Source organism: Drosophila erecta, unplaced genomic scaffold, assembly GCF_003286155.1.
Source record: "Drosophila erecta strain 14021-0224.00,06,07 unplaced genomic scaffold, DereRS2 tig00000978-arrow-arrow-pilon, whole genome shotgun sequence".
NCBI classification, from domain to species: domain Eukaryota; kingdom Metazoa; phylum Arthropoda; class Insecta; order Diptera; family Drosophilidae; genus Drosophila; species Drosophila erecta.
Window position 1 is genome coordinate 15,606 of NW_020825287.1, and position 27,248 is coordinate 42,853.

General features: G+C 43.3%; 2 non-coding genes and 2 pseudogenes across 2 annotated transcripts; all 4 read left to right on the forward strand.

The window, feature by feature from the left end:
* Positions 1-157: 157 nt before the first annotated feature.
* LOC113564827 lies at positions 158-9,485 on the forward strand (annotated as a pseudogene).
* A 4,107-nt stretch (positions 9,486-13,592) lies between these two features.
* On the forward strand, positions 13,593-15,587 carry LOC113564822. The gene has a single exon (XR_003408327.1). It is a non-coding gene; the product is annotated as a small subunit ribosomal RNA (ribosomal RNA).
* An 849-nt stretch (positions 15,588-16,436) lies between these two features.
* Positions 16,437-16,615, forward strand: LOC113564831. Its single transcript, XR_003408332.1, has one exon. It is a non-coding gene; the product is annotated as a 5.8S ribosomal RNA (ribosomal RNA).
* Positions 16,616-17,004: 389 nt separating this feature from the next.
* LOC113564828 lies at positions 17,005-26,333 on the forward strand (annotated as a pseudogene).
* Positions 26,334-27,248: the final 915 nt, after the last annotated feature.

Consider the following 27,248-nt stretch of genomic DNA (forward strand, 5'->3'; position numbering starts at 1 on the left):
TTCGGAAATAGAAAAAACTTGGTTATGTTATTATTCTTCGTTGGTTCGTTTAATGGAAAACACTTTGCTACAAGAAATAATGGAAATTTTATAACGAATTTAATAAAATGTTTTTATCATTATATATAAAGAATTAATGGCAAGAAAAAGTTATATACAACCTCAACTCATATGGGACTACCCCCTGAATTTAAGCATATTAATTAGGGGAGGAAAAGAAACTAACAAGGATTTTCTTAGTAGCGGCGAGCGAAAAGAAAACAGTTCAGCACTAAGTCACTTTGTCTATATGGCAAATGTGAGATGCAGTGTATGGAGCGTCAATATTCTAGTATGAGAAATTAACGATTTAAGTCCTTCTTAAATGAGGCCATTTACCCATAGAGGGTGCCAGGCCCGTATAACGTTAATGATTACTAGATGATGTTTCCAAAGAGTCGTGTTGCTTGATAGTGCAGCACTAAGTGGGTGGTAAACTCCATCTAAAACTAAATATAACCATGAGACCGATAGTAAACAAGTACCGTGAGGGAAAGTTGAAAAGAACTCTGAATAGAGAGTTAAACAGTACGTGAAACTGCTTAGAGGTTAAGCCCGATGAACCTGAATATCCGTTATGGAAAATTCATCATTAAAATTGTAATATTTAAATAATATTATGAGGATAGTGTGCATTTTTTCCATATAAGGACATTGTAATCTATTAGCATATACCAAATTTATCATAAAATATAACTTATAGTTTATTCCAATTAAATTGCTTGCATTTTAACACAGAATAAATGTTATTAATTTGATAAAGTGCTGATAGATTAATATGATTACAGTGCGTTAATTTTTCGGAATTATATAATGGCATAATTATCATTGATTTTTGTGTTTATTATATGCACTTGTATGATTAACAATGCGAAAGATTCAGGATACCTTCGGGACCCGTCTTGAAACACGGACCAAGGAGTCTAACATATGTGCAAGTTATTGGGATATAAACCTAATAGCGTAATTAACTTGACTAATAATGGGATTAGTTTTTTAACTATTTATAGCTAATTAACACAATCCCGGGGCGTTCTATATAGTTATGTATAATGTATATTTATATTATTTATGCCTCTAACTGGAACGTACCTTGAGCATATATGCTGTGACCCGAAAGATGGTGAACTATACTTGATCAGGTTGAAGTCAGGGGAAACCCTGATGGAAGACCGAAACAGTTCTGACGTGCAAATCGATTGTCAGAATTGAGTATAGGGGCGAAAGACCAATCGAACCATCTAGTAGCTGGTTCCTTCCGAAGTTTCCCTCAGGATAGCTGGTGCATTTTAATATTATATAAAATAATCTTATCTGGTAAAGCGAATGATTAGAGGCCTTAGGGTCGAAACGATCTTAACCTATTCTCAAACTTTAAATGGGTAAGAACCTTAACTTTCTTGATATGAAGTTCAAGGTTATGATATAATGTGCCCAGTGGGCCACTTTTGGTAAGCAGAACTGGCGCTGTGGGATGAACCAAACGTAATGTTACGGTGCCCAAATTAACAACTCATGCAGATACCATGAAAGGCGTTGGTTGCTTAAAACAGCAGGACGGTGATCATGGAAGTCGAAATCCGCTAAGGAGTGTGTAACAACTCACCTGCCGAAGCAACTAGCCCTTAAAATGGATGGCGCTTAAGTTGTATACCTATACATTACCGCTAAAGTAGATGATTTATATTACTTGTGATATAAATTTTGAAACTTTAGTGAGTAGGAAGGTACAATGGTATGCGTAGAAGTGTTTGGCGTAAGCCTGCATGGAGCTGCCATTGGTACAGATCTTGGTGGTAGTAGCAAATAATCGAATGAGACCTTGGAGGACTGAAGTGGAGAAGGGTTTCGTGTGAACAGTGGTTGATCACGAGTTAGTCGGTCCTAAGTTCAAGGCGAAAGCCGAAAATTTTCAAGTAAAACAAAAATGCCAAATTATATAAACAAAGCGAAAATAATACACTTGAATAATTTTGAACGAAAGGGAATACGGTTCCAATTCCGTAACCTGTTGAGTATCCGTTTGTTATTAAATATGGGCCTCGTGCTCATCCTGGCAACAGGAACGACCATAAAGAAGCCGTCGAGAGATATCGGAAGAGTTTTCTTTTCTGTTTTATAGCCGTACTACCATGGAAGTCTTTCGCAGAGAGATATGGTAGATGGGCTAGAAGAGCATGACATATACTGTTGTGTCGATATTTTCTCCTCGGACCTTGAAAATTTATGGTGGGGACACGCAAACTTCTCAACAGGCCGTACCAATATCCGCAGCTGGTCTCCAAGGTGAAGAGTCTCTAGTCGATAGAATAATGTAGGTAAGGGAAGTCGGCAAATTAGATCCGTAACTTCGGGATAAGGATTGGCTCTGAAGATTGAGATAGTCGGGCTTGATTGGGAAACAATAACATGGTTTATGTGCTCGTTCTGGGTAAATAGAGTTTCTAGCATTTATGTTAGTTACTTGTTCCCCGGATAGTTTAGTTACGTAGCCAATTGTGGAACTTTCTTGCTAAAATTTTTAAGAATACTATTTGGGTTAAACCAATTAGTTCTTATTAATTATAACGATTATCAATTAACAATCAATTCAGAACTGGCACGGACTTGGGGAATCCGACTGTCTAATTAAAACAAAGCATTGTGATGGCCCTAGCGGGTGTTGACACAATGTGATTTCTGCCCAGTGCTCTGAATGTCAAAGTGAAGAAATTCAAGTAAGCGCGGGTCAACGGCGGGAGTAACTATGACTCTCTTAAGGTAGCCAAATGCCTCGTCATCTAATTAGTGACGCGCATGAATGGATTAACGACGGACGTGTTTTCCTCGAGCTCCCATTGCTACGGTCATTGTTGAGTAAATCCGCGGATTTATACGTTGAAAAACGGAGTAAAGTGTGTGTGAAGGTGTCGCGAACAAAAGTTGAAAATTTGTGAGCGAAAGAACATCGCGTGTTGTGGAAATAAACGATTTTCAATTGGAAATTTTCCACGAGGGCCACGTGTTGAGTGAGAGCGCTCTCTGCGAGAGAGGCGTTAGCCCTTTTCGTGTGGGATTCTCTCAGCGCCAGCTGATCGGTTGTGAACTTTGCTAAGGTGTGTGCATTGGATAATTTTAGTGTTGCCATACCGAGCAATTGGTGGCGCCACTGTGAATAGGTGGAGCCAGTGTGCCATAGCAACCAGCCTCTGTCAGCAAGCTAAAGTTGCTTGACTCGGTAAAAGGAGGAGCCACTTCCATTGGGTAAGTCCGATGGAAAGCGATAGCACTGCGAGCGCCATGAGCGCCAGCAGTGCGTCGAAGAAGTCTACGCGTCGCAGGCGTAAAAGCGTACTGGCTTCAAAGAGCTCGGTGCCAACGCAGGCGAAGCTGGTTGCCGTGGCGGCGAATGGAGTTCCTGAACCCGTAGGCGTGTTAGACGAGGAGTTTTCGTCGATGGATGCCCCCGTCGCTGCTGTTGCCCCCGCTGCCGCCCCCGCCGTTGCCCCCGCTGTCGCCCCCACTGTCGCCCCCGCTGTCGCCCGCGCTGTTGCCACCGCCACAGCTGCCACCGCTGCCGCTCGTGCTGGGCAAGCAGCCATGATGGCAGAGCTGTCGGCCACTCAGCGTATGGTGCGCAGCAGTTTTCGCAGCCTAGGAGGGGTGAACACGGACGAGCTCACCTTGGCTATCAGCCGTTACGACGAGCTGGTTATGGCGTTGATGCTCAGGTGTGGAGAGCTGGAGACGCGGCTGGCTATGCCACCGCCACCGACCCCGTCGATGACTACGGCGGCCAACCCTCCTCAGATGCTTCAGGCAGCACCCATTGATGCCCCGCGGACTGCGAAGGTTCGCGAGACATGGTCAGCGGTCGTGAAGTGCGACGACCCAGCGCTATCGGGGAAGGCGATAGCTGAGAAGGTGCGAAATATGGTTGCACCCTCCCTCGGAGTCAGGGTTCACGAGGTGCGTGAACTCCGGAGAGGCGATGGAGCCATTATCCGCACACCCTCAGTCGGAGAGCTGCAGAAGGTGGTGTCATCGAAGAGATTCGCCGAAGTGGGACTAAATGTTACGAGGAATGCTGCTGAGAAGCCGAAGGTAGTCGTTTACGACGTGGACACGGCCATCAGCCCGGAGGAATTCATGACGGAACTGCGGGAAAACAACTTCGATGACACGATGACGGCATCGCAATTTAAGAAGTCGGTGCACCTGTTGACTAAGGCGTGGTCGGTGACTGACGGCGCCACTGTCAATGTGACGCTGGAAGTCGATGATGGAGCGATGGCGAAGCTTGATGTGGGTCGGGTGTACATCAAGTGGTTCTCGTTCCGATGCCGATCGCAGGTCCGCACCTATGCCTGTCACAGATGCGTGGGCTTCGACCACAAGATCAGCGAGTGCCGTCAGAAGGACAACGTCTGCCGCCAGTGCGGGCAGCAGGGCCACAACGCGGCAAGGTGCCAGAACCCGGTGGACTGCCGAAATTGCCGGCATAGAGGGCGACCCTCGGGACATCATATGCTCTCGAGCGCTTGCCCAATATATGGCGCGGTGCTAGCGAGGGTGCAAGCTAGACATTAATGTTTAGCTTCATCCAAGCGAACTGTGGCCGAGGGCGAGCTGCGACCATAGAGCTTGGTGTCCGACTCAGGAGTTCAAGCTCAATGTTCGCACTGGTGCAGGAGCCGTACCTCAGCAGCGACGGGATGGATGTGCTGCCTCAAGGAATGAGGATTTACACTGACCGGCGAGGGAAGGCAGCCATCCTAGTAGATCAGCAGGATGCCATCTGTATGCCAGTGGAGACCCTCACCACAGAGTATGGCGTATGTCTGGTAGTAAAAGGGAGTTTTGGCTCAATCTTCCTTTGTTCAGCATACTGCCAATTCGATGCACCTTTGGAACCGTACCTTCGGTACATGGATGCGGTCCTGCTACAGGCTAGCAGAACCCCCGCAATCCTGGGCCTCGACGCGAATGCAGTGTCCCCCATGTGGTTTGCCAAACTCTCTCGGCATGCCGAGGGGCAAGCTAACTACAGTCGGGGTGAGCTGCTGTCTGAGTGGATGCTGGAGGCAAGAGCCGCCGCCCTAAACCAGCCAACAGAGGTGTACACGTTCGATAACTACAGAGCTCGTAGTGATATCGACGTGACAATCGTCAACGAGGCAGCATCTATGTGGGCCACATATGAGTGGAGAGTGGACGAGTGGGAGTTGAGTGACCACAACATCATTACTGTTGTGGCCGAAACAACCTCCACGAGCGCAGTTGAGAGCATAGCTCCTGTGCCGTCCTGGAACCTCTCCAATGCACGTTGGCGATTGTTCGAGGAGGAGATGGTGAGTAGAACAGCCGAACTTCCGGGAAGCTTCTCTGAGTCGCCGTTGGACCAGCAGGTTTCCACCCTGCGCAGTATCGTGCATGATGTGTGCGATATTGCGTTGGGTAGAAAATCGCCAAGATCGCCCAGCAGGAGAGCACGTTGGTGGACTGCCGACCTGAGCGCTGCAAGGCGCGAAGTTCGGAGACTTCGTCGCCGACTCCAGGATGCACGGCATCGTGATGACGATGTTGCTGCAGAGCCTTTGGTAGTCGAGCTGAGACGGACCTCAGCCAACTACAAAAGGCTCATTGGGAGGGCGAAAATGGACGATTGGAAACGCTTCGTGGGAGATCATGCCGATGATCCATGGGGGCGCGTCTACAAATTTTGCCGAGGTCGAAGAAAGTGCACGGAGATTGGGTGCCTCCGCGTGAATGGCGAGCTGATCACCGATTGGGGTGATTGTGCACGAGTGCTCCTTCGCAACTTTTTCCCAGTTGCGGAGTCCGAAGCACCGACTGCCATCGTGGAGGAAGACCCACCGGCCCTTGAAACACTCGAGATTGATGTCTGTGTTGGCCGACTGAAGAGCAGGCGTTCGCCTGGCTTGGACGGCATCAATGGCACTATTTGTAAGGCAGTCTGGCGCGCCGTACCTCAGCACCTGGCAGCGTTGTACTCCCGTTGCATCCGATCGGGATACTTTCCCAGCGAGTGGAAGTGCCCACGAGTAGTGGCGCTACTCAAGGGACCCGAGAAGGACAAGTGTGAGCCCTCCTCATATAGGGGAATTTGCTTACTGCCAGTTTTTGGCAAGGTGCTTGAGGCAATCATGGTGAATCGTGTAAGAGAAGTTCTTCCGGAAGGCTGCAGATGGCAGTTCGGTTTTCGCCAAGGACGTTGTGTGGAGGATGCTTGGAGACACGTGAAGAGCAGTGTTGACGCCAGTCCAGCGCAATACGTGCTCGGCACATTCGTGGACTTCAAAGGAGCATTTGACAACGTCGAATGGAGTGCTGTACTGCGCCGACTAGCCGACTTGGGATGCCGGGAAATAAGCTTGTGGCAGAGCTTTTTCGCCGGCCGAAGAGCAGTAATCCGAAGCAGTTCCGGTGCAGTGAATGTGCCGGTAACTAGAGGTTGCCCGCAGGGGTCAATCAGCGGCCCATTTATTTGGGACATGCTGATGGATGTACTGCTTCAGCGCCTCGAGCCGTATTGCCTGCTAAGTGCATACGCGGATGACCTGCTTCTTCTCATCGAGGGAAACTCCCGAGCCGTGCTAGAGGAAAAAGGAGCGCAACTGATGTCCATCGTTGAAACGTGGGGAGCGGAAATAGGCGTTGCCGTTTCGACCAGCAAGACGGTAATAATGCTGCTCAAAGGTACCTTGAGACGTGCGCCCACGGTAAGATTCGCTGGAGCGAACCTGCCGTATGTGCGCAGCTGTCGGTACCTTGGCATCACGGTCAGTGAAGGAATGAAATTCCTCACGCATATAGCTTCGCTTCGCCAGCGGATGACCGGAGTCGTTGGAGCATTGGCGCGTGTGCTACGAGTCGACTGGGGCTTCAGTCCTCGAGCCAGGCGGACCATATATGCGGGACTCATGGCACCTTGTGTGCTATTTGGTGCCTCGGTATGGTATGACACCGCCGCACAGGTAGCTGCCAGGAGGCGACTATCCTCCTGCCATAGACTGATCCTGCTTGGATGTCTATCGGTATGCCGAACAGTGTCCACCGCGGCACTGCAGGTTCTTGCTGGAGCCCCCCCGCTTGACTTGGCCGCTAAGAAATTAGCGGTCAAATACAAGCTGAAGCGTGGATACCCGCTGGAGGAGAACGACTGGCTCTATGGCGAGGACATTACGCGTCTAAGCCGTGAGCAAAAAGAGATTCGCCTAGAGGAATGCTTGCTATTGAGTTGGCAGAGCAGATGGGATGACGACAGCGAACCAGGACGGGTGACGCACAGGTTCATCCCGGATGTCACCCTCGTCTATCGGGATCCGAATTTTGGTTTCTCGATGATGGCGTCTTTCTTGCTCACTGGGCACGGGTCGTTCAACGCATTTCTGCATGGGAGAGCCCTTAGCGATACCACTGCTTGCGCATGTGGTGATCCATACGAGGACTGGATGCACGTGTTGTGCGCCTGCCCTCTATATGCAGATCTGCGAGACCTCGATGGACTTGGAGTGCAGCGTGTTGGCGAGGACTGGACATTCGAAAGAATCCTGGAGGATCGGGAGAGAACGCAACGGCTGGTTGTGTTCGCTGAGTTGGTGTTCCACAGAAGAAGAGGCAGATAGCCTGACGCCCTGCCGTGTGGTTAGCGGGCGAGAATACTGCCACAGCTTGCCGCAGCTTGTCGTAGAAGGCGACTAATGCGGCAATAGGTCACTCCGCCCGTGCTTGTCGGAGCCAAAGAGTGAGGCCGACCGAGCCTCTAATTTTCGGTACCACGGGTTGAACAGTTCCAAGACTGCTCATTGAGGTTGGCCCCCTTGTGGGAGTATCGTGGTGGCTGTGGTTGGTACCCATATCGCGGGTAGAGCCTTCATGCTCGACGTTTGAGTAACGGCGCGGGTTGCGCAACACTCGGGTGCTGTGACCCATAGAACAGTAGAGATTTTAGGTAGATCTCGCTCCTCAGCAAGGGGGAGTGCTTGCCCGGCAAGCAAGCACTCGAATTGCTACCGGGGTGGTCGCTATGTACATAGCTATAGCTTCCAGACCGGGACGTTTTGTTCAGCGTATTGGACACATGCATCATATGCTCACTTGTGGGTGTATAGGGTGCCGTGGTTGTAATCCCTTCAATGTGGAACACGCCACGTAAAACAAGTTCGGAGGGATCCGATTCATACACTGTCCCTATCTACTATCTAGCGAAACCACAGCCAAGGGAACGGGCTTGGAATAATTAGCGGGGAAAGAAGACCCTTTTGAGCTTGACTCTAATCTGGCAGTGTAAGGAGACATAAGAGGTGTAGAATAAGTGGGAGATATTAGACCTCGGTTTGGTATCGTCAATGAAATACCACTACTCTTATTGTTTCCTTACTTACTTGATTAAATGGAACGTGTATCATTTCCTAGCCATTATACGGATATATTTATTATATCTTATGGTATTGGGTTTTGATGCAAGCTTCTTGATCAAAGTATCACGAGTTTGTTATATAATCGCAAACAAATTCTTTAATAAAACGATGCATTTATGTATTTTTGATTTGAAAATTTGGTATAACTCCAATTACTCAGGTATGATCCAATTCAAGGACATTGCCAGGTAGGGAGTTTGACTGGGGCGGTACATCTCTCAAATAATAACGGAGGTGTCCCAAGGCCAGCTCAGTGCGGACAGAAACCACACATAGAGCAAAAGGGCAAATGCTGACTTGATCTCGGTGTTCAGTACACACAGGGACAGCAAAAGCTCGGCCTATCGATCCTTTTGGTTTAAAGAGTTTTTAACAAGAGGTGTCAGAAAAGTTACCATAGGGATAACTGGCTTGTGGCGGCCAAGCGTTCATAGCGACGTCGCTTTTTGATCCTTCGATGTCGGCTCTTCCTATCATTGTGAAGCAAAATTCACCAAGCGTTGGATTGTTCACCCATGCAAGGGAACGTGAGCTGGGTTTAGACCGTCGTGAGACAGGTTAGTTTTACCCTACTAATGACAAAACGTTGTTGCGACAGCATTCCTGCGTAGTACGAGAGGAACCGCAGGTACGGACCAATGGCACAATACTTGTTCGAGCGAACAGTGGTATGACGCTACGTCCGTTGGATTATGCCTGAACGCCTCTAAGGTCGTATCCGTGCTGGACTGCAATGATAAATAAGGGGCAATTTGCATTGTATGGCTTCTAAACCATTTAAAGTTTATAATTTACTTTATAAACGACAATGGATGTGATGCCAATGTAATTTGTAACATAGTAAATTGGGAGGATCTTCGATCACCTGATGCCGCGCTAGTTACATATAAAAGCATTATTTAATACAATGACAAAGCCTAGAATCAATTGTAAACGACTTTTGTAACAGGCAAGGTGTTGTAAGTGGTTGAGCAGCTGCCATACTGCGATCCACTGAAGCTTATCCTTTGCTTGATGATTCGATATAAAATATATAAGTACTTTTATCATGTACTTATAATGGGTGCCCAGAGTGCCCAGAATAGTAGCCAGTAGCCAAATGCTTTGTCATCAATTTAGTGACACGCATATGAAATCAAGTAAAGTTGCCAAGACGCATATGATAATGTCCCTATCATATTAAAGAACTAAAGAACTTAAAGAAATCAAGTAAAGTTGCCAAATGCTTTGTCATCAAATTAGTGACGCATATGATATTGTCCCTATCTAATTATAGAAATAAAGAACTTAAAGAACTCAAGTAAAGTTGCCAAAACGCATATGATAATGTCCCTATCATATTAAAGAACTAAAGAACTTAAAGAAATCAAGTAAAGTTGCCAAGACTCATATGATAATGTCCCTATCATATTAAAGAACTAAAGAACTTAAAGAAATCAAGTAAAGTTGCCAAATGCTTTGTCATCAAATTAGTGACGCATATGATATTGTCCCTATCTAATTATAGAAATAAAGAACTTAAAGAACTCAAGTAAAGTTGCCAAGACGCATATGATAATGTCCCTATCATATTAAAGAACTAAAGAACTTAAAGAAATCAAGTCAAGTTGCCAAATGCTTTGTCATCAAATTAGTGACGCATATGATATTGTCCCTATCTAATTATAGAAATAAAGAACTTAAAGAACTCAAGTAAAGTTGCCAAGACGCATATGATATTGTCCCTATCTAATTATAGAAATAAAGAACTTAAAGAAATCAAGTAAAGTTGCCAAGACGCATATGATATTGTCCCTATCATATTATAGATATAAAGAACTTAAAGAAATCAAGTAAAGTTGCCAAATGCTTTGTCATCAAATTAGTGACGCATATGATATTGTCCCTATCTAATTATAGAAATAAAGAACTTAAAGAACTCAAGTAAAGTTGCCAAAACGCATATGATAATGTCCCTATCATATTAAAGAACTAAAGAACTTAAAGAAATCAAGTAAAGTTGCCAAGACGCATATGATATTGTCCCTATCATATTAAAGAAATAAAGAACTTAAAGAAATCAAGTAAAGTTGCCAATACGCATATGATATTGTCCCTATCATATAAATATAGGATAAATGTATATAATTATATATAAAGAAAAATATATGAAATATCCGTATATTTATTAACTAAAGAACTTAAAGAAATCAAGTAAAGTTGCCAAGACGCATATGATAATGTCCCTATCATATTAAAGAAATAAAGAACTTAAAGAAATCAAGTAAAGTTGCCAAGACGCATATGATATTGTCCCTATCTAATTATAGAAATAAAGAACTTAAAGAAATCAAGTAAAGTTGCCAAGACGCATATGATAATGTCCCTATCATATTAAAGAACTAAAGAACTTAAAGAAATCAAGTAAAGTTGCCAAGACGCATATGATAATGTCCCTATCATATTAAAGAACTAAAGAACTTAAAGAAATCAAGTAAAGTTGCCAAGACGCATATGATATTGTCCCTATCATATTAAAGAAATAAAGAACTTAAAGAAATCAAGTAAAGTTGCCAAATGCTTTGTCATCAAATTAGTGACGCATATGATATTGTCCCTATCTAATTATAGAAATAAAGAACTTAAAGAACTCAAGTAAAGTTGCCAAGACGCATATGATAATGTCCCTATCATATTAAAGAACTAAAGAACTTAAAGAAATCAAGTAAAGTTGCCAAGACGCATATGATATTGTCCCTATCATATTAAAGAAATAAAGAACTTAAAGAAATCAAGTAAAGTTGCCAAGACGCATATGATATTGTCCCTATCATATAAATATAGGATAAATGTATATAATTATATATAAAGAAAAATATATGAAATATCCGTATATTTATTGAACAATATAAGGAAATTATATATAAAACATATGAAAAGGAATATTTATTGTATGTATAAAAGAAAAAATTCAGAAATACTCCTATATTCTCTTAGTATTATAGAGAAAACCCATATAAGTGAGAGGTATTAGTAGTGTAAACGACGCTTTGATCGACAGAGGGTTCAAAAACTACTATAGGTAGGCAGTGGTTGCCGACCTCTCGTATTGTTCAAAACTTATGTATTCATATGATTTTGACAATAATATAAGGAAATTAATTATAAAACATATGAAAAGGAATATTTATTGTATGTATAAAAGAAAAAATTCAGAAATACTCCTATATTCTCTTAGTATTATAGAGAAAACCCATATAAGTGAGAGGTATTAGTAGTGTAAACGACGCTTTGATCGACAGAGGGTTCAAAAACTACTATAGGTAGGCAGTGGTTGCCGACCTCTCGTATTGTTCAAAACTTATGTATTCATATGATTTTGACAATAATATAAGGAAATTAATTATAAAACATATGAAAATGAATATTTATTATATGTATAAAGGAAAAAAATCAGAAATACTCCTATATTCTCTTAGTATTATAGAGAAAACCCATATAAGTGAGAGGTATTAGTAGTGTAAACGACGCTCTGATCGACAGAGGGTTCAAAAACTACTATAGGTAGGCAGTGGTTGCCGACCTCTCGTATTGTTCAAAACTTATGTATTCATATGATTTTGACAATAATATAAGGAAATTAATTATAAAACATATGAAAATGAATATTTATTATATGTATAAAGGAAAAAATTCAGAAATACTCCTATATTCTCTTAGTATTATAGAGAAAACCCATATAAGTGAGAGGTATTAGTAGTGTAAACGACGCTTTGATCGACAGAGGGTTCAAAAACTACTATAGGTAGGCAGTGGTTGCCGACCTCTCGTATTGTTCAAAACTTATGTATTCATATGATTTTGACAATAATATAAGGAAATTAATTATAAAACATATGAAAATGAATATTTATTATATGTATAAAGGAAAAAAATCAGAAATACTCCTATATTCTCTTAGTATTATAGAGAAAACCCATATAAGTGAGAGGTATTAGTAGTGTAAACGACGCTCTGATCGACAGAGGGTTCAAAAACTACTATAGGTAGGCAGTGGTTGCCGACCTCTCGTATTGTTCAAAACTTATGTATTCATATGATTTTGACAATAATATAAGGAAATTAAATATAAAACATATGAAAATGAGCAATTATCATATGATTAATGGAAAAAATAATTCATTTATATATGAATAAAGGAAAATTCTCTTAATATATAAGAGAATAGCACGTGTTGGGTGGCAAACAGAATTGAAAATACCCGCTTTGAGGACAGCGGGTTCAAAAACTACTATAGGTAGGCAGTGGTTGCCGACCTCATGCATTATTCGAAATATATATTTCGGATCATGATGATTTAAATTTGGTTACTTACAAATAAAGTATATTATTATCCGTACAAATTTGTTTCTCAGTTCTTATGAACATGGGACTTGGCTCCGCGGTTAATAGGAATATACGACTTTAGATAATATCGTTGAAACAACAGTCAAGTTTCTATTATACATAGAATAACAAATCGTTTCCATATATTATCGTTAATTTTTGGAGGCAGGCAAATTTATTGTTATTTATTTAATAATATATTACCTGCCGTAAAGTTGGAAAATTATATCGTTACCGCGGTATAATATATATATTCATATTTATTACATGATGGAAAAATTACAAAATTTTTAATATAGAAATCATATGCGCTCGGTTTTACGTTATGTATTACCAGAGAGTTATATGGATAAAGATAAATTTTAAATTTATCATCAAATTGCAAATGATTTAACTCAATATTTATATTGGTTAAACAAAAATTGTACATGTGTGGATACAATAATTATGTATGTTGGAAACAAAATGATATTTTAGAATGAAATATGTATAATATAAATACAAAATTATAGAAATATATATTATTGAACTTGTTAATAATGGTGAAACAAGTATAAAAATATAATGGAATATACGAATACGAATGCTATATAAAAATGGCCGTAATCGAATTAAAAGAGATTTAAAATTTTACCCAAAGGCAAAATATTGAAGTATTTTTCAATATGATATAATAAATGGAATTATATAAAATGGAAATCTATAATATTTATATTGCTTATTTCAATTCGAAAAATATGAATGGAATATGAAGAAAGAAACATTATTCTGGTTGATCCTGCCAGTAGTTATATGCTTGTCTCAAAGATTAAGCCATGCATGTCTAAGTACACACGAATTAAAAGTGAAACCGCAAAAGGCTCATTATATCAGTTATGGTTCCTTAGATCGTTAACAGTTACTTGGATAACTGTGGTAATTCTAGAGCTAATACATGCAATTAAAACATGAACCTTATGGGACATGTGCTTTTATTAGGCTAAAACCAAGCGATCGCAAGATCGTTATATTGGTTGAACTCTAGATAACATGCAGATCGTATGGTCTTGTACCGACGACAGATCTTTCAAATGTCTGCCCTATCAACTTTTGATGGTAGTATCTAGGACTACCATGGTTGCAACGGGTAACGGGGAATCAGGGTTCGATTCCGGAGAGGGAGCCTGAGAAACGGCTACCACATCTAAGGAAGGCAGCAGGCGCGTAAATTACCCACTCCCAGCTCGGGGAGGTAGTGACGAAAAATAACAATACAGGACTCATATCCGAGGCCCTGTAATTGGAATGAGTACACTTTAAATCCTTTAACAAGGACCAATTGGAGGGCAAGTCTGGTGCCAGCAGCCGCGGTAATTCCAGCTCCAATAGCGTATATTAAAGTTGTTGCGGTTAAAACGTTCGTAGTTGAACTTGTGCTTCATACGGGTAGTACAACTTACAATTGTGGTTAGTACTATACCTTTATGTATGTAAGCGTATTACCGGTGGAGTTCTTATATGTGATTAAATACTTGTATTTTTTCATATGTTCCTCCTATTTAAAAACCTGCATTAGTGCTCTTAAACGAGTGTTATTGTGGGCCGGTACTATTACTTTGAACAAATTAGAGTGCTTAAAGCAGGCTTCAAATGCCTGAATATTCTGTGCATGGGATAATGAAATAAGACCTCTGTTCTGCTTTCATTGGTTTTCAGATCAAGAGGTAATGATTAATAGAAGCAGTTTGGGGGCATTAGTATTACGACGCGAGAGGTGAAATTCTTGGACCGTCGTAAGACTAACTTAAGCGAAAGCATTTGCCAAAGATGTTTTCATTAATCAAGAACGAAAGTTAGAGGTTCGAAGGCGATCAGATACCGCCCTAGTTCTAACCATAAACGATGCCAGCTAGCAATTGGGTGTAGCTACTTTTATGGCTCTCTCAGTCGCTTCCCGGGAAACCAAAGCTTTTGGGCTCCGGGGGAAGTATGGTTGCAAAGCTGAAACTTAAAGGAATTGACGGAAGGGCACCACCAGGAGTGGAGCCTGCGGCTTAATTTGACTCAACACGGGAAAACTTACCAGGTCCGAACATAAGTGTGTAAGACAGATTGATAGCTCTTTCTCGAATCTATGGGTGGTGGTGCATGGCCGTTCTTAGTTCGTGGAGTGATTTGTCTGGTTAATTCCGATAACGAACGAGACTCAAATATATTAAATAGATATCTTCAGGATTATGGTGCTGAAGCTTATATAGCCTTCATTCATGGTGGCAGTAAAATGTTTATTGTGTTTGAATGTGTTTATGTAAGTGGAGCCGTACCTGTTGGTTTGTCCCATTATAAGGACACTAGCTTCTTAAATGGACAAATTGCGTCTAGCAATAATGAGATTGAGCAATAACAGGTCTGTGATGCCCTTAGATGTCCTGGGCTGCACGCGCGCTACAATGAAAGTATCAACGTGTATTTCCTAGACCGAGAGGTCCGGGTAAACCGCTGAACCACTTTCATGCTTGGGATTGTGAACTGAAACTGTTCACATGAACTTGGAATTCCCAGTAAGTGTGAGTCATTAACTCGCATTGATTACGTCCCTGCCCTTTGTACACACCGCCCGTCGCTACTACCGATTGAATTATTTAGTGAGGTCTCCGGACGTGATCACTGTGACGCCTTGCGTGTTACGGTTGTTTCGCAAAAGTTGACCGAACTTGATTATTTAGAGGAAGTAAAAGTCGTAACAAGGTTTCCGTAGGTGAACCTGCGGAAGGATCATTATTGTATAAAATCCTTACCGTTAATAAAAATTTGTTATAATACAAATACATTTTGAATTTACCAAAATTACTTACCAAATTACCAAATTAAAAAATTTACCAAATTTATATTACCATATTATCAAATTTACCAGATTACGAATTTTTACAAAAGCAAAGCGCATAATATGATATGATTATAGAACGAAACGATTCAATTGAATCAAATTAAAAATATATATATAAATATATATTAAAATAAAAGTTAAAATCAAAATAAAATGAATCTGATGGGTTTTTATTTATATGAGGCTTTGGCAACCTCATAAGATTTTAACATGTTGTGTAATGGCGGGCACAACAAAAAAAAATATTATATATATGTGGCTTTGAAATGTAAAAATAAAACTTCGAATATTGGAGAGATCGAAGATATCAAATTCGAAAATGGAAATCGAATTAAAACATTAAAAATAATGGTTATCAAAATAATTTGTTAATATAAAATGGTGAACTTTGTGTGTATATGGACCATAATATACACGCGTTGCGAATATGTATTGTTCATCTTAGTTATGAGCATACGTTGGCTAATGCAACAACCTAAAATATACAATGTTGTACCTGGTACCCATCAGGTTAATGTTTTATATAAATTGCAGTATGTATCGCCCAAACATAGTTAAATATAAACCGTAAATAACCAGATTATATGATACATAATGCTTATATGAAACTAAGACATTTCGCAGCATTTATTTTAGGTATAAAAATACATTTATTGAAGGAATTGATATATGCCAGTAAAATGGTGTATTTTTAATTTCTTTCAATAAAAACAAAATTGACATTATATAAAAATGAATTATAAAACTCTAAGCGGTGGATCACTCGGCTCATGGGTCGATGAAGAACGCAGCAAACTGTGCGTCATCGTGTGAACTGCAGGACACATGAACATCGACATTTTGAACGCATATCGCAGTCCATGCTGTTATGTACTTTAATTAATTTTATAGTGCTGCTTGGACTACATATGGTTGAGGGTTGTAAGACTATGCTAATTAAGTTGTTTATAAATTTTATAAGCATATGGTATATTATTGGATAAAATAATAATATTTTTATTCATAATATTAAAAAATATATATGAAAAACATTATCTCACATTTGGATGTGAAAAACGAAGAGAAATATTTTCTTTTTCAATCAAGTAATACTGAGAAATGTCTAGCATAAAAAATTGAATTATTTTTCATCTAGAATTGTCTCTTATTAATGATTCGGAAATAGAAAAAACTTGGTTATGTTATTATTCTTCGTTGGTTCGTTTAATGGAAAACACTTTGCTACAAGAAATAATGGAAATTTTATAACGAATTTAATAAAATGTTTTTATCATTATATATAAAGAATTAATGGCAAGAAAAAGTTATATACAACCTCAACTCATATGGGACTACCCCCTGAATTTAAGCATATTAATTAGGGGAGGAAAAGAAACTAACAAGGATTTTCTTAGTAGCGGCGAGCGAAAAGAAAACAGTTCAGCACTAAGTCACTTTGTCTATATGGCAAATGTGAGATGCAGTGTATGGAGCGTCAATATTCTAGTATGAGAAATTAACGATTTAAGTCCTTCTTAAATGAGGCCATTTACCCATAGAGGGTGCCAGGCCCGTATAACGTTAATGATTACTAGATGATGTTTCCAAAGAGTCGTGTTGCTTGATAGTGCAGCACTAAGTGGGTGGTAAACTCCATCTAAAACTAAATATAACCATGAGACCGATAGTAAACAAGTACCGTGAGGGAAAGTTGAAAAGAACTCTGAATAGAGAGTTAAACAGTACGTGAAACTGCTTAGAGGTTAAGCCCGATGAACCTGAATATCCGTTATGGAAAATTCATCATTAAAATTGTAATATTTAAATAATATTATGAGGATAGTGTGCATTTTTTCCATATAAGGACATTGTAATCTATTAGCATATACCAAATTTATCATAAAATATAACTTATAGTTTATTCCAATTAAATTGCTTGCATTTTAACACAGAATAAATGTTATTAATTTGATAAAGTGCTGATAGATTAATATGATTACAGTGCGTTAATTTTTCGGAATTATATAATGGCATAATTATCATTGATTTTTGTGTTTATTATATGCACTTGTATGATTAACAATGCGAAAGATTCAGGATACCTTCGGGACCCGTCTTGAAACACGGACCAAGGAGTCTAACATATGTGCAAGTTATTGGGATATAAACCTAATAGCGTAATTAACTTGACTAATAATGGGATTAGTTTTTTAACTATTTATAGCTAATTAACACAATCCCGGGGCGTTCTATATAGTTATGTATAATGTATATTTATATTATTTATGCCTCTAACTGGAACGTACCTTGAGCATATATGCTGTGACCCGAAAGATGGTGAACTATACTTGATCAGGTTGAAGTCAGGGGAAACCCTGATGGAAGACCGAAACAGTTCTGACGTGCAAATCGATTGTCAGAATTGAGTATAGGGGCGAAAGACCAATCGAACCATCTAGTAGCTGGTTCCTTCCGAAGTTTCCCTCAGGATAGCTGGTGCATTTTAATATTATATAAAATAATCTTATCTGGTAAAGCGAATGATTAGAGGCCTTAGGGTCGAAACGATCTTAACCTATTCTCAAACTTTAAATGGGTAAGAACCTTAACTTTCTTGATATGAAGTTCAAGGTTATGATATAATGTGCCCAGTGGGCCACTTTTGGTAAGCAGAACTGGCGCTGTGGGATGAACCAAACGTAATGTTACGGTGCCCAAATTAACAACTCATGCAGATACCATGAAAGGCGTTGGTTGCTTAAAACAGCAGGACGGTGATCATGGAAGTCGAAATCCGCTAAGGAGTGTGTAACAACTCACCTGCCGAAGCAACTAGCCCTTAAAATGGATGGCGCTTAAGTTGTATACCTATACATTACCGCTAAAGTAGATGATTTATATTACTTGTGATATAAATTTTGAAACTTTAGTGAGTAGGAAGGTACAATGGTATGCGTAGAAGTGTTTGGCGTAAGCCTGCATGGAGCTGCCATTGGTACAGATCTTGGTGGTAGTAGCAAATAATCGAATGAGACCTTGGAGGACTGAAGTGGAGAAGGGTTTCGTGTGAACAGTGGTTGATCACGAGTTAGTCGGTCCTAAGTTCAAGGCGAAAGCCGAAAATTTTCAAGTAAAACAAAAATGCCAAATTATATAAACAAAGCGAAAATAATACACTTGAATAATTTTGAACGAAAGGGAATACGGTTCCAATTCCGTAACCTGTTGAGTATCCGTTTGTTATTAAATATGGGCCTCGTGCTCATCCTGGCAACAGGAACGACCATAAAGAAGCCGTCGAGAGATATCGGAAGAGTTTTCTTTTCTGTTTTATAGCCGTACTACCATGGAAGTCTTTCGCAGAGAGATATGGTAGATGGGCTAGAAGAGCATGACATATACTGTTGTGTCGATATTTTCTCCTCGGACCTTGAAAATTTATGGTGGGGACACGCAAACTTCTCAACAGGCCGTACCAATATCCGCAGCTGGTCTCCAAGGTGAAGAGTCTCTAGTCGATAGAATAATGTAGGTAAGGGAAGTCGGCAAATTAGATCCGTAACTTCGGGATAAGGATTGGCTCTGAAGATTGAGATAGTCGGGCTTGATTGGGAAACAATAACATGGTTTATGTGCTCGTTCTGGGTAAATAGAGTTTCTAGCATTTATGTTAGTTACTTGTTCCCCGGATAGTTTAGTTACGTAGCCAATTGTGGAACTTTCTTGCTAAAATTTTTAAGAATACTATTTGGGTTAAACCAATTAGTTCTTATTAATTATAACGATTATCAATTAACAATCAATTCAGAACTGGCACGGACTTGGGGAATCCGACTGTCTAATTAAAACAAAGCATTGTGATGGCCCTAGCGGGTGTTGACACAATGTGATTTCTGCCCAGTGCTCTGAATGTCAAAGTGAAGAAATTCAAGTAAGCGCGGGTCAACGGCGGGAGTAACTATGACTCTCTTAAGGTAGCCAAATGCCTCGTCATCTAATTAGTGACGCGCATGAATGGATTAACGACGGACGTGTTTTCCTCGAGCTCCCATTGCTACGGTCATTGTTGAGTAAATCCGCGGATTTATACGTTGAAAAACGGAGTAAAGTGTGTGTGAAGGTGTCGCGAACAAAAGTTGAAAATTTGTGAGCGAAAGAACATCGCGTGTTGTGGAAATAAACGATTTTCAATTGGAAATTTTCCACGAGGGCCACGTGTTGAGTGAGAGCGCTCTCTGCGAGAGAGGCGTTAGCCCTTTTCGTGTGGGATTCTCTCAGCGCCAGCTGATCGGTTGTGAACTTTGCTAAGGTGTGTGCATTGGATAATTTTAGTGTTGCCATACCGAGCAATTGGTGGCGCCACTGTGAATAGGTGGAGCCAGTGTGCCATAGCAACCAGCCTCTGTCAGCAAGCTAAAGTTGCTTGACTTGGTAAAAGGAGGAGCCACTTCCATTGGGTAAGTCCGATGGAAAGCGATAGCACTGCGAGCGCCATGAGCGCCAGCAGTGCGTCGAAGAAGTCTACGCGTCGCAGGCGTAAAAGCGTACTGGCTTCAAAGAGCTCGGTGCCAACGCAGGCGAAGCTGGTTGCCGTGGCGGCGAATGGAGTTCCTGAACCCGTAGGCGTGTTAGACGAGGAGTTTTCGTCGATGGATGCCCCCGTCGCTGCTGTTGCCCCCGCTGCCGCCCCCGCCGTTGCCCCCGCTGTCGCCCCCACTGTCGCCCCCGCTGTCGCCCGCGCTGTTGCCACCGCCACAGCTGCCACCGCTGCCGCTCGTGCTGGGCAAGCAGCCATGATGGCAGAGCTGTCGGCCACTCAGCGTATGGTGCGCAGCAGTTTTCGCAGCCTAGGAGGGGTGAACACGGACGAGCTCACCTTGGCTATCAGCCGTTACGACGAGCTGGTTATGGCGTTGATGCTCAGGTGTGGAGAGCTGGAGACGCGGCTGGCTATGCCACCGCCACCGACCCCGTCGATGACTACGGCGGCCAACCCTCCTCAGATGCTTCAGGCAGCACCCATTGATGCCCCGCGGACTGCAAAGGTTCGCGAGACATGGTCAGCGGTCGTGAAGTGCGACGACCCAGCGCTATCGGGGAAGGCGATAGCTGAGAAGGTGCGAAATATGGTTGCACCCTCCCTCGGAGTCAGGGTTCACGAGGTGCGTGAACTCCGGAGAGGCGATGGAGCCATTATCCGCACACCCTCAGTCGGAGAGCTGCAGAAGGTGGTGTCATCGAAGAGATTCGCCGAAGTGGGACTAAATGTTACGAGGAATGCTGCTGAGAAGCCGAAGGTAGTCGTTTACGACGTGGACACGGCCATCAGCCCGGAGGAATTCATGACGGAACTGCGGGAAAACAACTTCGATGACACGATGACGGCATCGCAATTTAAGAAGTCGGTGCACCTGTTGACTAAGGCGTGGTCGGTGACTGACGGCGCCACTGTCAATGTGACGCTGGAAGTCGATGATGGAGCGATGGCGAAGCTTGATGTGGGTCGGGTGTACATCAAGTGGTTCTCGTTCCGATGCCGATCGCAGGTCCGCACCTATGCCTGTCACAGATGCGTGGGCTTCGACCACAAGATCAGCGAGTGCCGTCAGAAGGACAACGTCTGCCGCCAGTGCGGGCAGCAGGGCCACAACGCGGCAAGGTGCCAGAACCCGGTGGACTGCCGAAATTGCCGGCATAGAGGGCGACCCTCGGGACATCATATGCTCTCGAGCGCTTGCCCAATATATGGCGCGGTGCTAGCGAGGGTGCAAGCTAGACATTAATGTTTAGCTTCATCCAAGCGAACTGTGGCCGAGGGCGAGCTGCGACCATAGAGCTTGGTGTCCGACTCAGGAGTTCAAGCTCAATGTTCGCACTGGTGCAGGAGCCGTACCTCAGCAGCGACGGGATGGATGTGCTGCCTCAAGGAATGAGGATTTACACTGACCGGCGAGGGAAGGCAGCCATCCTAGTAGATCAGCAGGATGCCATCTGTATGCCAGTGGAGACCCTCACCACAGAGTATGGCGTATGTCTGGTAGTAAAAGGGAGTTTTGGCTCAATCTTCCTTTGTTCAGCATACTGCCAATTCGATGCACCTTTGGAACCGTACCTTCGGTACATGGATGCGGTCCTGCTACAGGCTAGCAGAACCCCCGCAATCCTGGGCCTCGACGCGAATGCAGTGTCCCCCATGTGGTTTGCCAAACTCTCTCGGCATGCCGAGGGGCAAGCTAACTACAGTCGGGGTGAGCTGCTGTCTGAGTGGATGCTGGAGGCAAGAGCCGCCGCCCTAAACCAGCCAACAGAGGTGTACACGTTCGATAACTACAGAGCTCGTAGTGATATCGACGTGACAATCGTCAACGAGGCAGCATCTATGTGGGCCACATATGAGTGGAGAGTGGACGAGTGGGAGTTGAGTGACCACAACATCATTACTGTTGTGGCCGAAACAACCTCCACGAGCGCAGTTGAGAGCATAGCTCCTGTGCCGTCCTGGAACCTCTCCAATGCACGTTGGCGATTGTTCGAGGAGGAGATGGTGAGTAGAACAGCCGAACTTCCGGGAAGCTTCTCAGAGTCGCCGTTGGACCAGCAGGTTTCCACCCTGCGCAGTATCGTGCATGATGTGTGCGATATTGCGTTGGGTAGAAAATCGCCAAGATCGCCCAGCAGGAGAGCACGTTGGTGGACTGCCGACCTGAGCGCTGCAAGGCGCGAAGTTCGGAGACTTCGTCGCCGACTCCAGGATGCACGGCATCGTGATGACGATGTTGCTGCAGAGCCTTTGGTAGTCGAGCTGAGACGGACCTCAGCCAACTACAAAAGGCTCATTGGGAGGGCGAAAATGGACGATTGGAAACGCTTCGTGGGAGATCATGCCGATGATCCATGGGGGCGCGTCTACAAATTTTGCCGAGGTCGAAGAAAGTGCACGGAGATTGGGTGCCTCCGCGTGAATGGCGAGCTGATCACCGATTGGGGTGATTGTGCACGAGTGCTCCTTCGCAACTTTTTCCCAGTTGCGGAGTCCGAAGCACCGACTGCCATCGTGGAGGAAGACCCACCGGCCCTTGAAACACTCGAGATTGATGTCTGTGTTGGCCGACTGAAGAGCAGGCGTTCGCCTGGCTTGGACGGCATCAATGGCACTATTTGTAAGGCAGTGCTGGCGCGCCGTACCTCAGCACCTGGCAGCGTTGTACTCCCGTTGCATCCGATCGGGATACTTTCCCAGCGAGTGGAAGTGCCCACGAGTAGTGGCGCTACTCAAGGGACCCGAGAAGGACAAGTGTGAGCCCTCCTCATATAGGGGAATTTGCTTACTGCCAGTTTTTGGCAAGGTGCTTGAGGCAATCATGGTGAATCGTGTAAGAGAAGTTCTTCCGGAAGGCTGCAGATGGCAGTTCGGTTTTCGCCAAGGACGTTGTGTGGAGGATGCTTGGAGACACGTGAAGAGCAGTGTTGACGCCAGTCCAGCGCAATACGTGCTCGGCACATTCGTGGACTTCAAAGGAGCATTTGACAACGTCGAATGGAGTGCTGTACTGCGCCGACTAGCCGACTTGGGATGCCGGGAAATAAGCTTGTGGCAGAGCTTTTTCGCCGGCCGAAGAGCAGTAATCCGAAGCAGTTCCGGTGCAGTGAATGTGCCGGTAACTAGAGGTTGCCCGCAGGGGTCAATCAGCGGCCCATTTATTTGGGACATGCTGATGGATGTACTGCTTCAGCGCCTCGAGCCGTATTGCCTGCTAAGTGCATACGCGGATGACCTGCTTCTTCTCATCGAGGGAAACTCCCGAGCCGTGCTAGAGGAAAAAGGAGCGCAACTGATGTCCATCGTTGAAACGTGGGGAGCGGAAATAGGCGTTGCCGTTTCGACCAGCAAGACGGTAATAATGCTGCTCAAAGGTACCTTGAGACGTGCGCCCACGGTAAGATTCGCTGGAGCGAACCTGCCGTATGTGCGCAGCTGTCGGTACCTTGGCATCACGGTCAGTGAAGGAATGAAATTCCTCACGCATATAGCTTCGCTTCGCCAGCGGATGACCGGAGTCGTTGGAGCATTGGCGCGTGTGCTACGAGTCGACTGGGGCTTCAGTCCTCGAGCCAGGCGGACCATATATGCGGGACTCATGGCACCTTGTGTGCTATTTGGTGCCTCGGTATGGTATGACACCGCCGCACAGGTAGCTGCCAGGAGGCGACTATCCTCCTGCCATAGACTGATCCTGCTTGGATGTCTATCGGTATGCCGAACAGTGTCCACCGCGGCACTGCAGGTTCTTGCTGGAGCCCCCCCGCTTGACTTGGCCGCTAAGAAATTAGCGGTCAAATACAAGCTGAAGCGTGGATACCCGCTGGAGGAGAACGACTGGCTCTATGGCGAGGACATTACGCGTCTAAGCCGTGAGCAAAAAGAGATTCGCCTAGAGGAATGCTTGCTATTGAGTTGGCAGAGCAGATGGGATGACGACAGCGAACCAGGACGGGTGACGCACAGGTTCATCCCGGATGTCACCCTCGTCTATCGGGATCCGAATTTTGGTTTCTCGATGATGGCGTCTTTCTTGCTCACTGGGCACGGGTCGTTCAACGCATTTCTGCATGGGAGAGCCCTTAGCGATACCACTGCTTGCGCATGTGGTGATCCATACGAGGACTGGATGCACGTGTTGTGCGCCTGCCCTCTATATGCAGATCTGCGAGACCTCGATGGACTTGGAGTGCAGCGTGTTGGCGAGGACTGGACATTCGAAAGAATCCTGGAGGATCGGGAGAGAACGCAACGGCTGGTTGTGTTCGCTGAGTTGGTGTTCCACAGAAGAAGAGGCAGATAGCCTGACGCCCTGCCGTGTGGTTAGCGGGCGAGAATACTGCCACAGCTTGCCGCAGCTTGTCGTAGAAGGCGACTAATGCGGCAATAGGTCACTCCGCCCGTGCTTGTCGGAGCCAAAGAGTGAGGCCGACCGAGCCTCTAATTTTCGGTACCACGGGTTGAACAGTTCCAAGACTGCTCATTGAGGTTGGCCCCCTTGTGGGAGTATCGTGGTGGCTGTGGTTGGTACCCATATCGCGGGTAGAGCCTTCATGCTCGACGTTTGAGTAACGGCGCGGGTTGCGCAACACTCGGGTGCTGTGACCCATAGAACAGTAGAGATTTTAGGTAGATCTCGCTCCTCAGCAAGGGGGAGTGCTTGCCCGGCAAGCAAGCACTCGAATTGCTACCGGGGTGGTCGCTATGTACATAGCTATAGCTTCCAGACCGGGACGTTTTGTTCAGCGTATTGGACACATGCATCATATGCTCACTTGTGGGTGTATAGGGTGCCGTGGTTGTAATCCCTTCAATGTGGAACACGCCACGTAAAACAAGTTCGGAGGGATCCGATTCATACACTGTCCCTATCTACTATCTAGCGAAACCACAGCCAAGGGAACGGGCTTGGAATAATTAGCGGGGAAAGAAGACCCTTTTGAGCTTGACTCTAATCTGGCAGTGTAAGGAGACATAAGAGGTGTAGAATAAGTGGGAGATATTAGACCTCGGTTTGGTATCGTCAATGAAATACCACTACTCTTATTGTTTCCTTACTTACTTGATTAAATGGAACGTGTATCATTTCCTAGCCATTATACGGATATATTTATTATATCTTATGGTATTGGGTTTTGATGCAAGCTTCTTGATCAAAGTATCACGAGTTTGTTATATAATCGCAAACAAATTCTTTAATAAAACGATGCATTTATGTATTTTTGATTTGAAAATTTGGTATAACTCCAATTACTCAGGTATGATCCAATTCAAGGACATTGCCAGGTAGGGAGTTTGACTGGGGCGGTACATCTCTCAAATAATAACGGAGGTGTCCCAAGGCCAGCTCAGTGCGGACAGAAACCACACATAGAGCAAAAGGGCAAATGCTGACTTGATCTCGGTGTTCAGTACACACAGGGACAGCAAAAGCTCGGCCTATCGATCCTTTTGGTTTAAAGAGTTTTTAACAAGAGGTGTCAGAAAAGTTACCATAGGGATAACTGGCTTGTGGCGGCCAAGCGTTCATAGCGACGTCGCTTTTTGATCCTTCGATGTCGGCTCTTCCTATCATTGTGAAGCAAAATTCACCAAGCGTTGGATTGTTCACCCATGCAAGGGAACGTGAGCTGGGTTTAGACCGTCGTGAGACAGGTTAGTTTTACCCTACTAATGACAAAACGTTGTTGCGACAGCATTCCTGCGTAGTACGAGAGGAACCGCAGGTACGGACCAATGGCACAATACTTGTTCGAGCGAACAGTGGTATGACGCTACGTCCGTTGGATTATGCCTGAACGCCTCTAAGGTCGTATCCGTGCTGGACTGCAATGATAAATAAGGGGCAATTTGCATTGTATGGCTTCTAAACCATTTAAAGTTTATAATTTACTTTATAAACGACAATGGATGTGATGCCAATGTAATTTGTAACATAGTAAATTGGGAGGATCTTCGATCACCTGATGCCGCGCTAGTTACATATAAAAGCATTATTTAATACAATGACAAAGCCTAGAATCAATTGTAAACGACTTTTGTAACAGGCAAGGTGTTGTAAGTGGTTGAGCAGCTGCCATACTGCGATCCACTGAAGCTTATCCTTTGCTTGATGATTCGATATAAAATATATAAGTACTTTTATCATGTACTTATAATGGGTGCCCAGAGTGCCCAGAATAGTAGCCAGTAGCCAAATGCTTTGTCATCAATTTAGTGACACGCATATGAAATCAAGTAAAGTTGCCAAGACGCATATGATAATGTCCCTATCATATTAAAGAACTAAAGAACTTAAAGAAATCAAGTAAAGTTGCCAAATGCTTTGTCATCAAATTAGTGACGCATATGATATTGTCCCTATCTAATTATAGAAATAAAGAACTTAAAGAACTCAAGTAAAGTTGCCAAAACGCATATGATAATGTCCCTATCATATTAAAGAACTAAAGAACTTAAAGAAATCAAGTAAAGTTGCCAAGACTCATATGATAATGTCCCTATCATATTAAAGAACTAAAGAACTTAAAGAAATCAAGTAAAGTTGCCAAATGCTTTGTCATCAAATTAGTGACGCATATGATATTGTCCCTATCTAATTATAGAAATAAAGAACTTAAAGAACTCAAGTAAAGTTGCCAAGACGCATATGATAATGTCCCTATCATATTAAAGAACTAAAGAACTTAAAGAAATCAAGTCAAGTTGCCAAATGCTTTGTCATCAAATTAGTGACGCATATGATATTGTCCCTATCTAATTATAGAAATAAAGAACTTAAAGAACTCAAGTAAAGTTGCCAAGACGCATATGATATTGTCCCTATCTAATTATAGAAATAAAGAACTTAAAGAAATCAAGTAAAGTTGCCAAGACGCATATGATATTGTCCCTATCATATTATAGATATAAAGAACTTAAAGAAATCAAGTAAAGTTGCCAAATGCTTTGTCATCAAATTAGTGACGCATATGATATTGTCCCTATCTAATTATAGAAATAAAGAACTTAAAGAACTCAAGTAAAGTTGCCAAAA